Below are 20792 nucleotides of genomic sequence, written 5' to 3'. Positions count from 1 at the left end.
ATTAATGATCTGTTTTGTTATTTGTTCAGTGTTTACCTCCCTCTCTGTATTTCCAGTTCACAGCCCGGTGCCTGGCACACGTGCTCAAGAAATTTGTGTTGAACAAATGAACAAATCAATGAATAACTACAACCCAGCAGCATCTTGCCACGTTCACCAAAGTCAACTTTTTCTTTCTAGTAGTTTTTACCCTATGGAAATAGGGGCAACATATGGAATTTTTACCCGGCGCTCTTCCTCAGCAATTCATCGTGGAAGTTTCCTGTTCACCAGCGGATTCACATGCTTGCTTTGTTTAAAAGGGATTTCAGTGTGTTACACAGGGGATTTTCTCCTAAGGATGTGATTATTCCCGGCTTGATCCTGCTGCTGTGATGTGGCCACGTTTGGCATAGAGCTCATGTGGCGTGGGATTAGGCTGTCCTCATTGTGCAAAGTGCCTTGGACACACGCTGCACTTATTAGAGTGGGGTATTGTGGATCACTTTACAAAGGCAACAGCTGCAGCCATTACTCCAACAGTTAGGTCATAATTTGGTATGTGCGACACCTCCACACAACGCACGCCACAAAAACATTTATTCTTCTCATCTGTCAATATATTTGTGCGTCTCATCTCTCTCTTTCTCTTGTTCCCTCTTTTTTTTTTTTTTGCTTCTTTTCACAAGTGGCAGAATGCCTTCCCATTCCCAAACAATTGTCTCCTCCACAGAAATATTCTTAAGGCAGCTGCTTTCTTATAGCACATTTTTGAATGATTATATGTGTATATAAATATATATGTTTCTTAATAAGAAACAGCCTTTTTGAAATGCAGGGCCAGTTTCAAAGCCGCTAATGATATTCATTGAACCAAATATGGGCGACACCTCGGTGGTGTGGGTGAGCTCAGACACTGATGCTTGAGGAAACCAAGACTTTCATGGGATTATCCGGTCAAAAAGACACCGAATATTTAAAATAAGCCAGAGGAGGGCACTTTTCATAATGCACCCATTCCCCCCCCACCCCCAGATGATACAGGATCTGAGATGGTGTGAGATAATCCATCAATTAGGTTCCGGAGGAAACTGAGCTGAAATGGATTCTCTGAAGTCACCCAGTTAATCAACAGTAGAGCAGGATTAAGCTCCAGGTTGCTGGATCACAGCCATGTGCATATTATGCCTCTTTCAAGCCATTAGTCTAGAAGCCAACTTGACAGTCATGGGTGTGACCAAGGTTGAAACCTTAGGCTTAGGTGCCCGAGGCATGCGTGACCTGAGTATACAGTGAAGGCGGCACTGGTGCACACGGCTAGTTTTCCTGACAACTCCATTTCTTCCCTCTGGCCCTGGGGGCTCTGTGCCCCCCTCTGGTTATAGAGCCAGAAAGCGTTTGTAGCTTACCTCGAACCCGGACAGCGGGCTTTTCCTAATATGAGTCCCTTCAGCTGCCAGAGTGTGGACAGCTGCGGTAGGACCAGCCATTCAGCTCAGCTGAAGGATCTGACGGCTAGCCAGGAGTGAGAGAGGTCAGCTAAACCAGTGAGGAGGTGGAGGAGGATCAGACGAAGACAGCAGTGTTTCTGGAGCTTCCACCATGCGCCATGCAATCCAAGATGACAGATTTTCCTATTCTCCTTTTATTAATGAGACAATTTAAGAGGTTGCTTGACATGCCCGTTTTCCAGTAAAAGCAGCAAAGCTTTGAACCTCAGTTTGTCTAATTCCAATGTTTCTGTCCAGGGCATTGCTCAGGGCTCTGCCAGTTGTGTCCTGGTGCAGAGGTACCAGGTAGAGGGAGTGAGTGGAGAGGAAATCCAACCAGGACCCTTCTCGCCACCATAACCACCTGGAGACAGAGGCAGGTTTTGCTGGCAGCAGCCCCCTCAGGACTGTTCATTTCAGCCCACTATCCCCGGGGACTGAGCATCCAAAGAGTGGGGAAGAATGATCCAAAAGCTTGCAGTGAACAAGGGTAGCCCTGGATAACAGAATGCACTGAGACCCTGGATAGGGTTTTAACTCATTGCCTTTATAATTGCTTGTTTCCTGCTGGGTGTGGGTGGCCCAGGACTGCTAGGTGTGGATCATAGTTGGAGAAAGCCCAAACCTTTCAGGTAAATCCTGGTTCTGATGGAAGCAAGAACTTACATGCCTAAATTTGCTGGAGAACATTTTTGCCGAATTCTGCTCATCTTTTGCTTTTAAATCAAGCGTCAGGTGAAGTTTGAGATTGAGAAAAGTAGGCAGCAAGGACTCAGCTGAAACTGGTAGAAGCAGCAAAGGAAGGCCGTCCAGACTTCTAGATCTGAGATGAATAGGAACAGCAGAGTATTGAAAAAATAATGGAGTCATCACCCCAGGGGGACCAGATCAAATCTTTAAGAAGTGAGAATTTATTCATATCCAGGATCTAAACCAGACTGCAAAACTACTTTAAGAATGTGACCATTCCAACCAGACTGGGTTAAACAATAGAGAAATTTACTATCTTGTGCAAAGGGACGTTCAGAAGTAGGGAAATCTTCAGGGTTTATTGATTCCACAGCTCAGAATTTGTCAGACCTGGGTTCTTTTTTGTTGTTCTCTTTGCTGTTGATGGTCTCAGCTTTATCCTAAAGCTGGTTCCCAGCATGGCCACATGACAGCTGCCAGCAGCAAATGATATAGCGTGCATACTTTTGTGTTTGTTTCTACTTGGATGAGATAGATGGACTTCTTATTTCCAGAAACCTCAAGCAAGCCTCTCCTTGCATCTCATTGGCTTAAACTGATTTAGTTCTGTTCATCTCTGAACAAATACCTGGCAAGAGGGATGGGACCACCTGGTCTGGCTTAGACTAATTATCTGGGGGTGAAAAGAATGTTGGGAAGTCTCCCAGTTCTTTTCCAAAATGTCACTACAACCTGAACCCCCACTTGTGAGTGTATCTGTCAGGGTTCAATCAGAGAAGCAGCGATGCTATGTATGAATGGCACAGAATAAAATTTACTGTGGGGATTTGATCTTATTCAATTGCGGGAACAGGTGAAGTGGTTTGTGAAGGATGCTTCCTGCATGTCTAGCGTTGAGCCTGAAGTCACTATAATTCAGCTAGACCAGCAGTTGGGAAGGGAAGCTGGTGCCCTTCAACTCAGGACTCAGCTAAAGGAGGGTATCTGGCAGGCGCTGGAGGAGCTGAGATCTAGGTGTCACCCGTGCCAACAAGATGAGCCAGCAGATCAGCAACAATGTGAGTGGGCTGCCGCAGTGCCTGGCACTCTGTGCTGAGCTTCAGACATAAGCAAACAGCTGAAGCTTCACACTACCTCCCAAATCTCATGCAAAATGTCTCTTGTAGTTACTGCCAACCTGGAAACATACAAGGGAAGGAATTCTCGGGGGGATTAGATCCCAGTTAACTGAATGGAGAGTGGACAAAGCAACCACAATAAGAATAATCTAGTACGGTGATTCTCAGTCAGGGGTTATTTTGCCTCCAGGGGACATTAGGCAATGTCTGGAGACATTTTTTGGTTGCCCCAATAGGAGGGAAGCTGTTGGTATCTGGGGGGTAGAAGCCAGCGTTGCTGCTAATCATCCTACAATGTACAGGACAGCTCCTTCACAACAGAGGATTATCTTGTCCGAAATGTCAGTACTGCCCAGGTTGAAAAACCCTCATCTGGGGTGACCACTGATTGTAAACAAATCATGTTCAAACTCTGTCTGCATTTCAAGTTCATAGAGCAGGGAGACCCGCAGCTTAAGTTTATCTGGTGGTGGGAACTAGTGGCGTACGTCTGCATTTGAGAATATAGCAACTGCCCAGGACATTCGGCCCCTGTCTCACACACCTGTTATCAGAAGGCCCTTACTTTGATTAAAAAAAATGGTAACTGGGACGTCCCTGGTGGTCCAGTGGTTAAGACTTCACCTTCCAATGCAGGGGGTGCGGGTTCGATCCCTGGTCAGGGAGCTAAGATCCCACATGCCTCATGGCCAAAAAACGAAAACATAAAACAGAAGCAATATTGTAACAAATTCAATAAAGACTTTTTTAAAAAATGGTCCACATCAAAAAAAAAATCTTCAACAAAAATGGTAACAAAGTTTTTAGCCCCAAGTTCATATCAAGTCCATAAAGAATATGAGTCATCCTTTGTATGTCTCCTCCCCACCCCTATAGTGACTTGTATCCAGGTTGATATCTGTTTCTTGACTGATTTGACTAGAATATGGGGGCTCAACAGTCTTTTATATCCAGCCACACTTATGTGTACACAAAATCCATTTGTAGATAGAAATTTTATACTGTATCAGTAGATGGGCTGTCAGGCCTCTTGGGACATGGTTTACAGGTACAACATGGATGCTTTTTTAGGAGGACTTAGGTGGAATGCCAGCACTGATGTTTCCAATTAAATTCTCAGGCAAGTTCTTCCTGATGATTTAATGACACCGTTTGTGGCAGATGTCACTTGACTGATGAGATGGAAGTTCTGGAGAGAAACCTAAGTCAAGGAGGGTGGTGTGTCCCTTCAAAGCTTCCATTTTCTATTAGATTCTTAGCACTTCCCAGAAATCCCATGGTATGGATTCAATAACAGCCCAGGAGGCAGTAGGAAATATGAAAAAATGGGAAGAGACACTGATGGATAGCAAGTTACTTATGGATCTGATGCTATAACTCACTGGCACTTTCATTGATGTATCAGGAAAATATCTAGAAAATATCTAGCTAGATGGTCACCAGTCCTCACTGGACTGCCACTGTGGCTGGTTTCATCCTAGGGATGTGGGGTTTGTCCAGCCATAGGGAATGTGAGGAAGAGAACCAGTGAGGAAACTTTGATATCCCCTGCCTTCCCAATCTCCAGATGAGATATGAATATCTGTTCTAGAACAATTTAAAGCTAAGGAAATGTGAATATATATACATAATATAAAATATAACATATGCAGAATATACAGGATGCTTGTGGAATTGGACAGGTGAGTGAGGCATTGATTAACTGGGTCTATATGAACTGTATTTTTAAGGCATTGGATTAGCCTGCTTAGTTATCTCTTTGAAGTTCTTCTTGAGTCTCTCCTGAATCAGAAGACATTCAGTTGGAAGTAATAGAAAAACAAATCCAAACTGAAAGTAGTTTTATTGGCCATGGGTACACCAGACATCAGATACAATTTTATCAAGACTGCAGCTCTACTTCTTGGTCATTTTTTCCTAAGGCTGCCTTCCCTCCTCATGGTCACAAGATGGCTGCTCTTAGCAACTGGTGCTCTATGTTTTCTTTTTCACGTCCAGGGACTGTGGGCACAATACTTAGCACTGTTATTCAACAAATGCCCTAATTTCTGATCCAATGGCACTCACCTGTATCACTTACTGTGGTTGGAGAAATGCCATGCTCTGGATGGATTAGGCTGGGGTTACTACTCATCCCTCATCCACTGTGGTTAGAGGCATGATGTCACGTTGACTGATTTATACCCTCCGACCCCCATTCACACAGCCCTTAGAGAGTGGGGAAGATTGGTTTTACAAAGGCAAGTCTGGTTGCTGTTGGGAATTGGGAATATGAAGAATGTATGCTGGATATGGAAATAGCAAACATCTCCTCTATCCCTCCAAATTGGTAGACCAAGGCAGGAAAGATTCCTGTTTTGAATAGTATTTCCCACCCAAGCTGTGTTTCTCAAGGTACTATACTGTATATTATTAAAAGATGAAATAGGAAAAAATGATGTTTTATGATCAAATCGAGTTTAGGTAATTATTTGCTGCTGCTACTAATTTTCATTGTGACTCTGAGAGAGAAAGAGAGGGAACAGGAAAGGTGTTTTCTAAACTTATTTCACAAGAGAATCCTTGCTTTGAAGAATTCCTACCACATATTTCAAAACATTGTTTGGGAAATGCTACACCCTATTGCTTCCTTTGATTTAAAGTAATTCCCCTTAAGGTTTCCCCTTAAGGCTAATAAAGCTTTAATAATCCTTCCTGATTATAAAGATAAAGCATACTTACTAAAAAAATAAAAAGAGAAAGCCATAAAGAGAAATATTAAAATCGGTAATAGTATTTCTACCCTGAAGTAACTACTATTAATATTTCAGTGAATGCCCTTTTTCTTCTGTTCTCTTTTCTCATATATATGTTCTCTCCCTATACATCTAAACATTTAGCCCAAAACTTGAATAATATTTTACATACTGTTTTGTAACTTGCTCATATAAGAGTTTTCCCGTGTCAATAGATAGCAATCTATTTTTCCATTATTAATGGTTAGATAATATGTAGTTAATAAAATAAACCATACTTTATTGGACCAATTCCCAACTATTGAAATTTAAGATTCCTCTAAAAATATATTACAAATAATCTCTGCTGAACACAGGCATACCTTGTTTTATTGCACTTTGTAGATTTTTTTTTTATAAATTGAAGGTTTGTGGCAGCCATGTCGAGCTAGTCTGTTGGCGCCATTTTTCCAACAGCATTTGCTTACTTCCTGTCTCTGTGTCATATTTTGATAATTCGTGCAAGATTTCAAAATTTTCATTATATTTGTTATGATGATCTGTGATCAGTGATCTTTGATGTTACTATTGCAAAAAGCTTACAACCCTCTGAAGGTTCAGATGATGGTTAGCAATAAAGTACTTATCACTTAAAGTATATACCTTAAGTTACCAGTTAAGATATAACAAATAAGGTGTATTAAAAAACAATGTTTTTTAAGACATAATACCACTGCATACTTAATAGACTATAGTACAGTGTAAACATAAATTTTACATGCATTGGGAAACCAAAAAATTTGTGTGACTCACTTTATTGCAGGGGTCTAGATCAGAGCCCTCAGTATCTCTGAGGTATGCCCATACCCTTGATATACAAATCTTTGCAAAGTTGAACACCTGAATATTTCTTTCCTTAGGAAAAATTTCTATAAGTAGACTTACTGGGTCAAAGGGCATTCATATTTGAAGGCTTAGATATTCATTTTGGAGCTAATATTCCATTAGCAATATTATATGATTAATCCTGGGGGAGGGGTTGTACATGAATTGCAGTCATGGGTTCTATTGGATACAAATGGCTCCTCTCTGTGCTTTTTTTTCCCCAAGAGCAAATGTGCCTGTTAGCAGTAAATATTAAACAAAACCTCAGTTCTGCAATCTGGCACTCAATTGTTCATTTCTTCAACATAGCAGGAAAAAAAAAAGTGGTTTTTGATAGTGTAACAAACACATTAATCTACTGAAGTACTATCACAGACATATTTAATTTCTGTGAGAATAATTGGGTCTGCAGGAATAATTATAGCTATCCAATTGTTTTTTCCAAAAAAGAAAAGAACGGGGGTTTAAACCGTTAAATATCAGAGTCATAGCTCTTCTGATCCTCAGGAAAAGAAGCAAGTAAGTTGTCCTCAAATGGGAGGGTGGCAGGGAGGGAGAAAGGAAAGGGTAGTCCGTACGGTTCCATCTTCCTGAAACACACAAAGGGTTGGCAGGGTCTCAGGCTCACTTATCTGTCGGCTGCCATAGCTCTTGGTCTCAGACTAAGTGCTAAGGGAGCACAGGTGGGGACAGTTGCTGAGAGAAGAGGCCTAAACTTTTGTGCCTTCTGCGTCACAAGGGCAAAAGTCACGTGGCCCTTGCTTATAAAGCTGGTTAATGAACTTTCATATGTTCTCTTATTTAAACATCAAAACTACCCTATGAAATTTGTGCCATTATATCCATTTTACAGATGAAGAAATAAGGATCAAAGAAATTAGAGGTTGAACTGATTTGCAGTTGTCATCTAAGTTAGAGCAGGAAATGGAGTTTGAACCTTGACACTGAAAAGTGTGTAATTTTCTGGTAACCCACCACTCTGTATTATTTTTCCTATTATTCATTAATGGCTCCTATGTACCAAGTACTTTCACACAAATAATCAAATGTATTTAATCCTTGGAAAAATCCTCTGAAGTAGATGTTACCATCTATATTAGTTTGCTAGGGCTGCTATAACAAAGTACCACACACCGAGCGGCTTAAACAACAGAAGTTTGTTGTCTCATAGTTCTGGAGGCTAGAAGTCCAAGATCAAGGTGTTGGCAGGGCCATGCTCCCTCTGAAGGCTCTAGGGAAGAATCCGTTCCAGGCCTCTCACTTATTATCCTCTGGTACTATCTTCCGGTAATTTTTCAGCTTGTGATTGCTTAAACCCCAGTCTTCACATGGCATTCTCCTTGTGTGTTCTGTCTCTGAATTTCCCTTTTATAATGACACCAGTCACACTGGATTAGGGGCCTACCCTACTTCATTATGAACTCATCTTAATTACATCTGCAATGACCCTATTTCCATAGAAGGTCATATTCTGAGGTATTGGGGGTTAGGTCTTCAACATATGAATTTGGGGGAATGCAATTCAACCCATAAGACCATCTCCATTTTTCACATAGCAATACTGGTTGGTCTAAGGTTGCTGAGCATGTAAATATCAAGGCCAACATTTGGAGTCAGCTTTTCTGACCAGGAACCTACAGGATTTTCCTATTATAGTTTCCCTACTCCCAAATAAATATGGATTAGATCAGAGCCAACCTGACAGAGGCATGAGCAATTGTCATGCAAATTATACATTAGAAATGCAAATAAAATGTAATTACAAAGATGATTTAATCCCAAGCCAACCTACTTGGTGGACTTAAAAGATAATGCAAAAGTCACAGGAGAATCTTGATTTAGAGAATGTAGGACTTTCAGACATGTGAGACTACTAGGCCGGAGACGAGTTGCTTGGAAGCTGGGAAGAGAATAAACTGGCTTTTTTGCCAAATGATAGGTGCTAAAGAAGAGAACATTGAGAACAGGATGCTAAGTGGGGTCCAGAGAATGCACACGGGAGGCTGAGGATCCCGAGATGGATGACACGCCTGTGAGGTTCATGGTGCACCTGGGCTGGCCAAAAAGCAAGGCGAAATAATTCCAAGACGGGCACTAATGATATGAGCCAGTTCCTAGTTTACTAGAGGCAGAGTGACCAATGCCCTGGACTGTCTGAGACTGAGGGGTTGCCCAGAATGGGATTTGCAGCACTAAAATCCAGGCAATCTCAGGCAAATAGGGATGGTTATCACCTACTTAGGAATGAAACCCAGATGTCCGCTGTGAGCCGGATTCATTAACAAGAGGGGCCTCCTGGTTTAAGTGCCACGCTAGTGAGTCAATATTTTGCCACAGGAATCCTTCAGTTTCTGGTGGAAATAAGAATGTGGAAATTTCTCAAATTTTCCAGGCCACGAAAATCAACTAAGGCACTTATTAAAAGTACAGATTGAGACAAATTTATTTAGCATCTCCAGGCAGGAGCTTGAAGCTACATCTATGTCTATATGTATATATTAGATGTATAGAGAGACAGATAGGTGGATAAATGGCTAGAGAGGTTTTAAACAAGTTCCCCAGGTGGTGGTTAAAAGCAGGCAAGCCTTGGGCCATCAGAACTGGGAGCCACACCAGTAGGAGACCAAGTACCCATCCTCCTCTCAGAAGAAACTAGTAGAAGATCTCTCCCCCTCCCCCCTGCCACTGCCTTCCCCCACCAGCGATCTCCATAGTCAGGATGCACAGAGAGGGCAGAAAGTGGAGAGTACTCGTTTCTGCTCAGTTCTCCCAAGTCCATTTCCAAAGGCCTGTTTTTTGTTTCCCAGCAAGTACACCTAGGAAGAACTGTGGTTAGGTTGTGTTTGTTTTCCTGTAGCTTGGCTTTGTGAGCCTCCCTGATAGCCATGTTTTTGGTGAGCAAACAGAGCTGGAGAAGGAAGCGCGGGCACTTTGAGGCGGGGTGCTGACAGAGCCTCAGCACGCGGCAGGTAGAGGCGCCTCGGCTCTCTGCGTGGAGCTTTCATCTGGGTGGAAGATTCCAGACTGTTAACCAGCGACAGCTGGCAGTTTTATTGTTTTTTAATTAAAGAACGCCCATCCACATGAGCACACACCAATCCCCCATCTCCTCCTCCTCATGAAACCTCATTAAGCAAGAGGACTATAATTAAACCTGGCATCCACGGTTGACACTCCTACATCAGTCTGTGGCTCCTGCACCTGCTGGGGCACAAAGGCAGCTCGCTCCTCCGCATTTTATGGGCAGAGGGCGAGTACCAGGGCGAGACCATCTTTACCTGTCACTTAACGGGCAACTTGGCTCTTCCTCCAGAGCAACCAGATGTGCCTTTGTCCTTAACCACCTCCACTGCGGATGGGTGCCCATCAAATAAAGCAAGACATCTGCCGAAAAGGGCTGGTTTACCTCAAGCAGGTGAGGACTTTGATTCCCAGAGCAAGGGAATTTTCCAGACGTTCCATTGCCCTGCATTTGGGCCCATGACGTCAGGAATATTTCCACATGATTGGAGGTGGAGAGCCATCAGCATTTTTAACTTATGCCTATTATGTCTTACCAGGGGCATCTGGCTACAGACGAAGCTGTTTTTCCTTCCCTGCCCATCATTCTCTTCTGCCCTCCTTCAATGGGTCGGCCTCGTCCTGTACCTTAACCCTTCCCCGGCTCTCTCTTGACTTCTGGGTCTGCCATCCTCCTGTTTCTGAATTCTCTCCCTCCCAGTTTCGAATTGCAAAGCCTATTAGTATGTGGTGGCTCTTCTCATTGATATCAGAAAACCAGTTTCTTGAGATAAGAGCAGACTCCTTTAAAATTCTGCAACATGGGGAAGAGGGGAAGGGGAGGAAATGAACACAGAAAGACAGCTCTTTTCAGATGTAATCTATTGTGGAAAGTCAAACTCCTCTCCCCACCCCCAGCTTGGCCAAAGCGCTGGTAATATTATTTCCTGCAAAACCCCCAAACCCAGTAAAAATGAATTTATCATTTACATCATTTCTCTTTGTAGCTCTGACAATTCATATTACCCCAGAACCTGACATCTCCACTTTCCTCCAATTGATAAATAATCTCTTTCTGATATCTGTAACTGAGAAACATCATAAGCCCAACATACAAAGGAAGATTCATTGGTCGTTTATTTCACATGTGTGCGCCTTGAAAAATTGAGTTTGCGTTGCCATTTGGGCATTAATTCCTGACACATCACTTATCATATTTTGATTGTTTCCAAGAGCACACCATATTTTAACTCTTTGGGAATAATTTAACTGATCGAATATGAAGCATCTGGTTGTTATGGTAACCAAAGTTCTAAAAATAATATAAAGAAAAGACCACCTTTATTTGAAATCACAAGAAGTTGTTATGGTAACTGGAATTTTAAAAGTAACTAGGTTAAACTACATTTCATTTTATCTGGCATTTTACACAAACAAATTCTGATTGAAATATCAGGTTTAATTTAATCAGTTTATGTCACTAAATGTCATTTATCTTATAACTCTCATTTGCATTCACTGCTGAATTACCCAACTTGCTAATTTATAACCATTCTGCCTTCAATTTAACATTCTGGAACCCAGGGCAAAGTGTTTAGTGTGAGGGTAAGAGGGTGAAACTAGGATTGGATATTGACCTAAGATCTGACCCTACATCTTATTAGCCTCCTGAAGCCTCTGTTTCTTTATCTGTAAAGTGGGGATGATATTACTAGCTCCGTATTTGTCACATTATTTGTATGGATCAAATAAAACTATGACCATGTTTTAATATTCAAGAACCTATTACGCATGTTATTGGTATGCCATATTCTTTTGTCCACTAATTTTTTGGATATTGAATTAAAAAAAGAAACCGCATGAAAATAAACTAGAAACGTTTACATTAACAACATTGAATACATAATTTTGAGTCTAGTGACTAAATTAATTAAAAATGACCTATTTTTATCTCATAGGTCAAAGCTCTTAAAGAAAAATTGGAGATAACTAGAAGAGAAGGGTGGTATTAAACCCTTTGTTGATACCTGCATGGTGTCTTGCACGTAGGGGGTGCTTAACAGCTACTTAATGAATTTACATTAATACACAGTGTTTTAGTAGTGGATTCCACAGGCATGAACCCCTGTGCTGAAATAAACTCTTACAAAATTCAAATTATCCCTGTCTTGAGAAGCAAAGCTGACATAGAAACAAGTGTTCTCATTCAAACATTAGTTTCCATGAGAGCAGAGGAACAGGCCAACTCTACAGATAGGTGGATGGTGTGAGGAGATTTAAGAAAGACCTGATGAGAAGGTTCACCTTGAAGAGTGTGTACCAGGCTGGGGGAGTTTGGGGATAATCCCATTCTATTCATTGTGCTCAGTGAGTATGAAGGTGCACACCTGTTCCAAGAGGTTGGTGGTAACAAGAGAGAGGTAGCAGGTGATCAGATCAGAATATACAGGACACTGGGCCATTGGCCATTCAGCACTAGAGAGATAGCATTTGAGAGCTGAAAAAAACATGTATTAGTTCCAAAAAGAAAAGTGCAAAATTGAATTTAATAAATGTTGTAATAAACATCTACAAACTGTGACATTGGGCCAACTTTACTAATTGTCATGTTTACAACTCCTAAATATTTCACTACAGCTAAAACAATTTGAAAGTTTAATTTTTCACACTTTGCAAGATTCTTGCAAAGTGATTGCCAAGAAATCCTAGCCAATCTCAAATTAAATTAGTTATCTGTAGCCAAATTATTTCATAAGCAAAATTACATTTTTTACCCCCAAAGTAGGTGCATGTTAATATCTTTGAAATGGTGTTGGGGAGGAAGAGAACGTTTCTCTACCCTTCTTGGTTCTTCTGGCTGGTCTAAGAATTAAATTGACAGACAGATTAACAGGAGAAAATCACATTTAATTTTGTATGTATGGGAGCCCCGCATACATGAGAGGTTCAGAGACAGGTAAAATGAGGTATATATGCCATCTTGAGCTAAGGAACGAGATAGGGGCCTGGAGCTTCCAAGGACAGACGCGTCCTTCACAGGACAATAAGGAGAAGGGCAGATGTTTGGTAATTAGGTGTTTGCTGGCCATATAGATGGAGCACTTAGATAAAATTTATCTCTGGTAATAAATCTTTTTTGGGAGCAATCCCCAATTTAAATTCTTCTGGGTAGTTAAGGGAGGGGCTGTAGTTTCTCTTGAACCTGCAGGGTCTTGATTGCCTTTAGCTCAAAATAATCCTCATGCCAAAGTGACACTTTTGGGAGGCTTGTTCTGAACTCCTGCAATGGTGTAGAGTGGAAGCCCCAGAGGTAAGAGTTTCAAGGGCCCATAATGTTTTTAATAGTACTGACGGCCTTCTTCCTTTTGCAAAAAGCATGCTTAGGACCTAAAAATAAGAGGAAACAACTAGCAAAAAATCGGTAAAGACATAGGTATGTCAGAACAATGACAGCAAAAGTTTAATGAGGAACAAGGCTGTGTCACAGAAAGATTAGGAAGGGAGAGTCAGACATGAGTTCAAGTCCTGGCTCCATTCCCTGGTGCTCAGTTTCACGTGCTTCAGTGCTGTAGGCAGCTATGACCAGCACCAACAATCTTCAGAAGTTCCTGCAATTCCCTCACTCTCTGAAAGCTGCTTGCAGAGCTGAGATCAGTGATGGCTTTTCCTGGTCTTTCTTCCAGCCTTTGCAACAGCTTTATAATTACCCAATCTCCTGCACGAAACCTCCAGGAGCCCTGATTGATCCACCATTATTATTACAGGTATCATTATTGCTGGAATGACTCCTGACTAGTCCTAGAAAGAGGATCTTGTCTTACACACCACGATATCCCTGGAGCCAAGTACGGGGACTTGTAGAGATGGCAACGCACCTTTGTGCTGCTTCCTCCTTCTTTGCCCAGGGCCTGGATTCAATTGCAAATCAATCTGGCTGAGCCAGAAAAGCATCTTCCTTCTCAATACAGAGCTCCAAACAGCTACTAACAGTCCATAGAAGATGGCATTAAATACAAAATCTATTTGTCATTTCTGACCTAGCTGAAAAAAAAAGTTGCAAGAATAAATTAATGCACAAAAGTAAGACAACTTGAGTTAAACTCCGTGCTCTTTTAAGGATAGAGTGTGTGTCCCTTATCCTTCTCACAGGTGTGCTTGCTTTTTAGAAGAAAATGTACGAATCAAGGGCATAGAAAATCTTGGAGAAAGTTACTTTCTTCTTTTTCTTCAAATACAGGAAAGTAGAGAATTAATGATATGGGAAATAGGAAAATAAGTAAAGGGGTATTTATAATAATGATGTGATTTGTCTAATATCTTACAAAAGGTATCTCCAGTCTAATCTGCATTGATATTCCTGGATTTGTGCATGTCCCAATCTATAAATTCACCTCAAAATGAGGGAAGGACTTTTCCATTTCCTTTATTGAAAAACTAGAGGGACTTCCCTGGTGGTGCAGTGGTTGAGAATCTGCCTGCCAATGCAGCGGACACGGGTTCGAGCCCTGGACCGGGAGGATCCCACATGCCGCGGAGCAACTAGGCCCGTGAGCCACAACTACTGAGCCTGCGCGTCTGGAGCCTGTGCTCCGCAACGAGAGAGGCCGCGATAGTGAGAGGCCCGCGCACCGCGATGAGGAGTGGCCCCCGCTTGCCGCAACTAGAGAAAGCCCTCGCACAGAAACGAAGACCCAACACAGATAAAACAAAACAAAACAAAACAAAACAAAAACTAGAAACAGGACGTCTATAAGGTGATCCTTTAGTTGATGGTTTATAAATGAGGTCTATTAATATAATGGTTTTTTAAGTTTTTGTTTTTAATCATAGAATCCTTAAACGAGAAAATTTCCCAAGGGGTCTGAGGCTCTACCCTCTTCTTGGACCTAAAGGTTCTCCGACTAATGATCATCATTTCTTCTCCTCAGTGACTTGCTTCAGAGTAGTCAGTTTGCATTTTACTTTTACCTTTAGAAAAACCCCACTTTGTCACTGTTTCTCTATGATTAGCATATGTTTTTAACTGGCTTACTCATCTTCCCTCTCTCAACTGGATTTTTCTTTTCACTGATTTTTAAAGGATACTGACCCCATCTTGAGCTGAATTTTTCTTATCAAGCCATCATTTCACCTGCACTACTTTTATAGCTAAGCCTCAAATATCTGGGCAAAGGTAGTTAATTTTTATGCTCTTTTTATTACCTTTGTAACTAAAGAGTCTGAATTATTGATGTTATATAGTTCTTCCTGAAACAGTAACATTACCTGTTTATGTGTTAAGAATACCTTCTTGTGTAATAACACTTGTAGAATGGCTATGTCTTTAAAAATAACTATCTTGTGATTTTCATTTTTGGCAATATTGTAGTTACTAGTATCAGACTTGCCCTCCCACTGTAAACAACTATCTTCAGACATTGGAAAATAGCACAAGACTGTTATCCATGATAGAAGGCGAATGTACAAGGTGATAGAAGGCTGAGAATCACATTAGCCTTCTTTGAAGGCACTTTCTGGACCATGGCCTACAAGAGGGAAATCCAAGCAGAGTGCAGTGGTCGTGCTACATTAAAAAGACAGAGCTTGGAGTTTGAACAGGCTAAGGCAGCTGGGATTTTCAACACAGTACTAGAGAAGAGAAAGATATGAAGAGAAATAGCTCCAAAACTCAATTGCATGTCGTCTATTGTCTTGTTCTCTAAGCCTCTTTGTTCTATTTCTTTTTTTTGTGGTTTCTCTAAGGGTTACGATACACATGCTTGACTTATTCTTGATATAGGGCAAAAGTAATACATACAAAGTATAATATATCATGACCAAATCGGGATTATCTCGGGATGCAAGGTTGGTTTAACATTTGAAAGTCTATTAATGCAATTCACCATTAACAGAATAAAAGAGAGGGAGGGTAAACTCATATGAACTTCTCAATAGAAGCAGAAAAAAATATTTTGACAAAATTCAATACCACTTCATGATAAAATCTCTCAGCAAATTGGAAATGAGTAGAACTTGCTCAAGCTGACAAAGCGCATCTACCAAAAAAAGGAGCAAATATCATTCTTAGTGATGAAAAACAAAATGTCCCTTTTATTGGTAATAAGGAAAGGTTATCTGCTACCATCACTTCTGTTTAAGACTGTACTGGAAGACCTACCCAATGTAATAGGACAACAAGGAGGAGTGGAACCATGACAGCTGAGGAGTCCCACCCCTATAAATTGGAGTTCCCTTAAAGGAGATACACATCCTTTTGACTTTTGATACATGACTTTTCTAGAATTTTGTACATATTTTAAAAGAAACATTCAAATTTTTCACTATTTCACCCCTTGATTGCCTAGAGCACACACAGTTTTGTTGCCACACACAGTTCTAATTTGCCTCTCCAGATGGTCATAAACTCTTTCCAAAAAGAAGTAACCCAAGTTCATACCAAGAGTATCATACATACAGAATATACCAACCTGCCACTGCCTTCAAAAGCCATGATCTCCCTGAGATGTGCATATCTCCTGTACTTTTGCTGTCATTCCTTCACACTTTTTTCTTCAACCGGTGAGTGAATCAAATAATTATACCAACACAATGTATTGGTTGGTATAATTGTTGGTATAATGTATTGGATACACAATAGTATGGAGGAAAAGAAGAAAAAACACAAGAAGAACAATGAAATCTATTCAAAAGAGGAAAGAACAAAGGGGAAAGTGAGTGGAATAATTAAGTCATTGGACACTAGCAACAAGGACATAGAAGGGGGACTATAGTTCTTGATGCTACTGGTGCAATTAACGACCCTCCCCCCACCCCCTTCTCTCTTACCCACTCCATCATCTTTTTACCTTTAGTCAAAACTTTATCTTGCCTAGTTTCTTTCGGTATGGTTCTGAGCCCTGAGAGACATTATCTGTAGTTTTCCACTGATCTTTGCCCCTGGGCATGATGATACAAGATACCCCAATAAAGTCCTCAAATTCCATCTACATGGTATAGTAGAAACATTTTTTTAAGAGCCAGCATCCGTAATTTCAGCTACAGTATGTACCCCCCATTAGAAGTATTTTAAATTACAAAAGTGCTATATGTTCATTGTAAAAAATATTCAGACAGTGTAGAATTGTGTCAAAACAATCCTCACAGACAGAAATACAAATCAAATATTAAGAATACACCAAAACTTCTCTCCCCGATCCCCTCCCCCATTTTCCTCCTAGAAGTAGATGGTAGCCACTATCAACAATTTCATGTGATTTCGTGAGGGACTATTTTGATGCATATACAAGTATATATATTTTTGTTCCTTAATGTTTGGTACCATATCAAAGGCTCAGGCCTGCTTGCTGTTGCTGCCTTTGATATATGTGTGTTTACAAGCACTGAAATGGCCAAAGAGTAAACAGTGGGAGGTAAATGTGCACAAGCAAAACACTTGGTTGATTTGGTTAATCAGCTTTATCATAAGTAGCCTGGCCCTGTTTCCACAGCATGCTGGAAGCTCCCAGCAGGGAAGGAGGAGGGAGCTAGCGATGGGGGAAATTAACTGATCATCATGACCTATTGAGCCTGATTCATGCTGTTGTCTACTTCTGAAGGGTCTGACCGGAGCGAGTGGGGTGAAAGCAGTTGTCGGCATTTCAGGACAGCAGCCATTCTCCGCTTTAGTTTTAGTTTATAGAGATTCAGCAAGCGTGAGTCAAGGGACATTGAAAACATTATACAGATGCTGAGTAAGGCTTTTTAGTTCATTTGGCTCAGGTTCAGAGCCCGGCACTTTGGCGCCTGTGCTCTGGGTGAGTTCTTTCCGGCCAGTGGCTTGGTGACACCAGAGAAGGCTGGTATTAGCAAAGCAGTATCGGTATAATGGAGTCTAGAGAATTGTACACTACGCAAGTTTAGATTTCACTTCTTATTAAAGATTTTTTAAATAAGCTGGTTACTTTAGGATACATTTCTAAATAGATTTAGATTTTCAGAAAAGTTTTGAAGATAATACAGAGTCCCCATATTCCCTAATACCTAGTTTCCCCTATTATTAACATCTTATCAGTGTGGTGTATTTGTCATGATTAATGAACCAGTACTGATACAATGTTCTTAAATAAGGCCCACATTTTATTCAGATTTTCTTAGCTTTTACCTGATGTTCCAGGATCCAGAATGTCCCATTACAGTTACTCATTATGTCTCCTTAGGCTCCTCTTGGTTGTGACAGACTTTCAGAAATTTTTTTTTGGGGCCGCACCGTGCAGCTTGCAGGATCTTAGTTCCCCAACCAGGGATTGAACCCGGGCCCCTGACAGTGAGAGCACTGAGTCCTAACCACTGGACCGCCAGGGAATTCCCAGAATTTCTTTGTTTTTGATACCTTGACAGTTTCGAGGAATGAGTGGTCAGGTATTTCATAGAATGTCCCTCAGGTGGGACTGTAATGTTTTTCTCCTGATAACACTGGGGTGATAGGTCGGGGGAGGTAATCCATGGAGGTAAAATGCCCTTCTCATCACATCACAGCAAGGGTACATTCTATCAACATGACTCATCACTGTTGATTTTAACCCTGATGACCTGGCTGAGAGAGTATTTGTCAGGTTTTTCCCCTGTAAAGCTACTTTCCTTCCACCCCCTTTCCATACGTACTACTCTTTGTAGGGAAGCCGCTATGTACAGCCCACACTTAAAAAATGGGACTCGTGTTTCACCTCCTTGGGAGCAGATATGTGTGTAAACTCTTTGGAATTCTCTGGGGAGCATTGTCTCTTCTCCTACTGGTTATAATGCATTTCTACTTTATTTTGTGGCTCTAAATTTCTTACAGCTTTGGCTATTGAGAACTCTTTTAATTGGCTCTTGGACATTGCACCATCACTGTGTTTTTTGAGTACTTCTTTACCTTCTGGCATTAAAAGATGCTCCAGGCCCACCTTGTATATTTCTTTCTTCAGCCTAGAAGAAACCATCTCTCCAAGGAATCCTGGTTCTTTTTATTGGAAAATGGTATTAGAAACCAAATCCGCGTGCTAGGTATGCATCCTGTTACTGGGGTGTCATTGTTTCTCAGCAGACAGAGTAAGGAAATATATATGTCTTTACTAACTCATGTATATACACATACCTATAAATATTTCTCTCTCTCTCAAGCTCAGTGTAAGTTCTTAGTGATGTCTTCAACTTTAGTCCATTTCCACACAGATCATTCTAGCCTTCTCTTGCTCATCTGTAACCTCCAACTCCAACAATGGGAAAACGGGCTCCCACCATCTGCCATCCATTTACTTAATTCTTCAATTCCAGTACACATGTATTATGTTACATGCTTCCATGGAAACAACTTTATCAACTGAAATACACTGCTTTTGTGCATTTGCCTTATAGATTCCACTAATTTCCAGAGTTACTTAGGTCAGCATCTTTTCCCCCTATCCACCTCAGTGAGATTGTTTCATACATTTGTAATACAGTTAGATTCCTTTGTCATATAGTTAGATTTATTTGTCATTATATCCTGGGATGCTCCAACTACCTAAGTGATGTTTTTATTAAAAAATTTCTCATACATTAAGGTTCACTCTTTCCGCTGTAAAGTTCTATTGGTTTTGATAAATGCATCGTGTCATGTGTCTACCAATACAGTATCATACTGCATATTTTCACCAAGCTAAACAATCCCCTCTGCCTTACCTATTCAACCTTCCTCCATCGCTCTGCCCCCCAGTCCTGGCAAACACTGATCTGTTTATCTTCTGTAGAGTTTTGGCTTTTCCAGAAAGTCATATAAATGGAATCAAACAGTACATAACCCTGGCAGACAGGCTTCTTTCATTTAGAACATGGGTTTACGGTTTATTCATTTCTTTGCCTGATTTGATAGCTCATTCCTTTTTATCACTGAATAATATTCCATTACATGGATGTACCACAGTTTGTTTATCAATTGACCTATTGAAGGACATCTTGGGTGCTTCTAGTTTTGGTGAGTATGAATAAAGCTGCTATGAACGTTTTATGCAGATTTTTGTGTGGATCTATGTTTTCAGATCAGTTGGGTAAATATCTAAGAATGTGATTACTGTATTGTATAGTAATACTGTGTTTAGCTTTGGAAGAAGCAGCCAAACTGTCTTCCAAAGTGACTGTACATTTTTCATTCCCACCAGCAATGGATGAGCGTTCTTATTGCTATGTAATTAGGATTATTAGTTTTTTTGATCTTTGCCATTCAGTCTTAGGAATGTTCTAGTATTACTTTGTTGTTTTAATTTAAATTTCCCTAATGACGAGTGATGTTGGGCATCCTTTTATATGCTTGTTGGCCATCTGTGTATCTTCTGTGGTGAGGAGTCTATCCAGATCTTTTGCTTGTTTTCTTAATTGGGTTGTTTTCTTATTCAGTTAAAAAATTTTTTTTTGTATATTGTGGATATATGTCCTTTATTGACATGTGTTTTGCAAATATTTTTCTCTAAGTCTGGCTTAGAGATGGGCTTTTTTTCCCATCTGGTTAACAGTGTCTTTCACAGAGCAGAATTTTTGAATTTTATTAAAATCCCCAAATTTTAGAAGTCCAATTTTAATACAAGGTATTAAAAAAGTAAAAAGTAAAGTTTTTTTCTTTCATGAATTATGCTTTTGGTATTATATTTTAAAACATCAAGAAACCCAAGGCCATGTACATTTTCTCCCATGTTTCTTCTAAAAGTTGTATAGTTTTGTATTTTATACTTATTAAAGTTTTAACTTGCTCATGATATGATTTTTTTTAGGTGCCTGGGCTTGTGAGAAATTGTAGTTTATTTGACAAAGCCTATTTTTCTTTCTATATCTGTTTTTCTTCCCTAAAATGAAGTAAAGCAGAAAAGAAATGATTAGCCCAATATGAAGTTTGATGAGTTCAGAAAGAAGTTGTTTCTATAACG

Source organism: Balaenoptera musculus, chromosome 7, assembly GCF_009873245.2.
Source record: "Balaenoptera musculus isolate JJ_BM4_2016_0621 chromosome 7, mBalMus1.pri.v3, whole genome shotgun sequence".
NCBI lineage: Eukaryota > Metazoa > Chordata > Mammalia > Artiodactyla > Balaenopteridae > Balaenoptera > Balaenoptera musculus.
The sequence above is the reverse complement of the archived record's forward strand: the minus strand, read 5'-3'. Positions refer to the sequence as shown.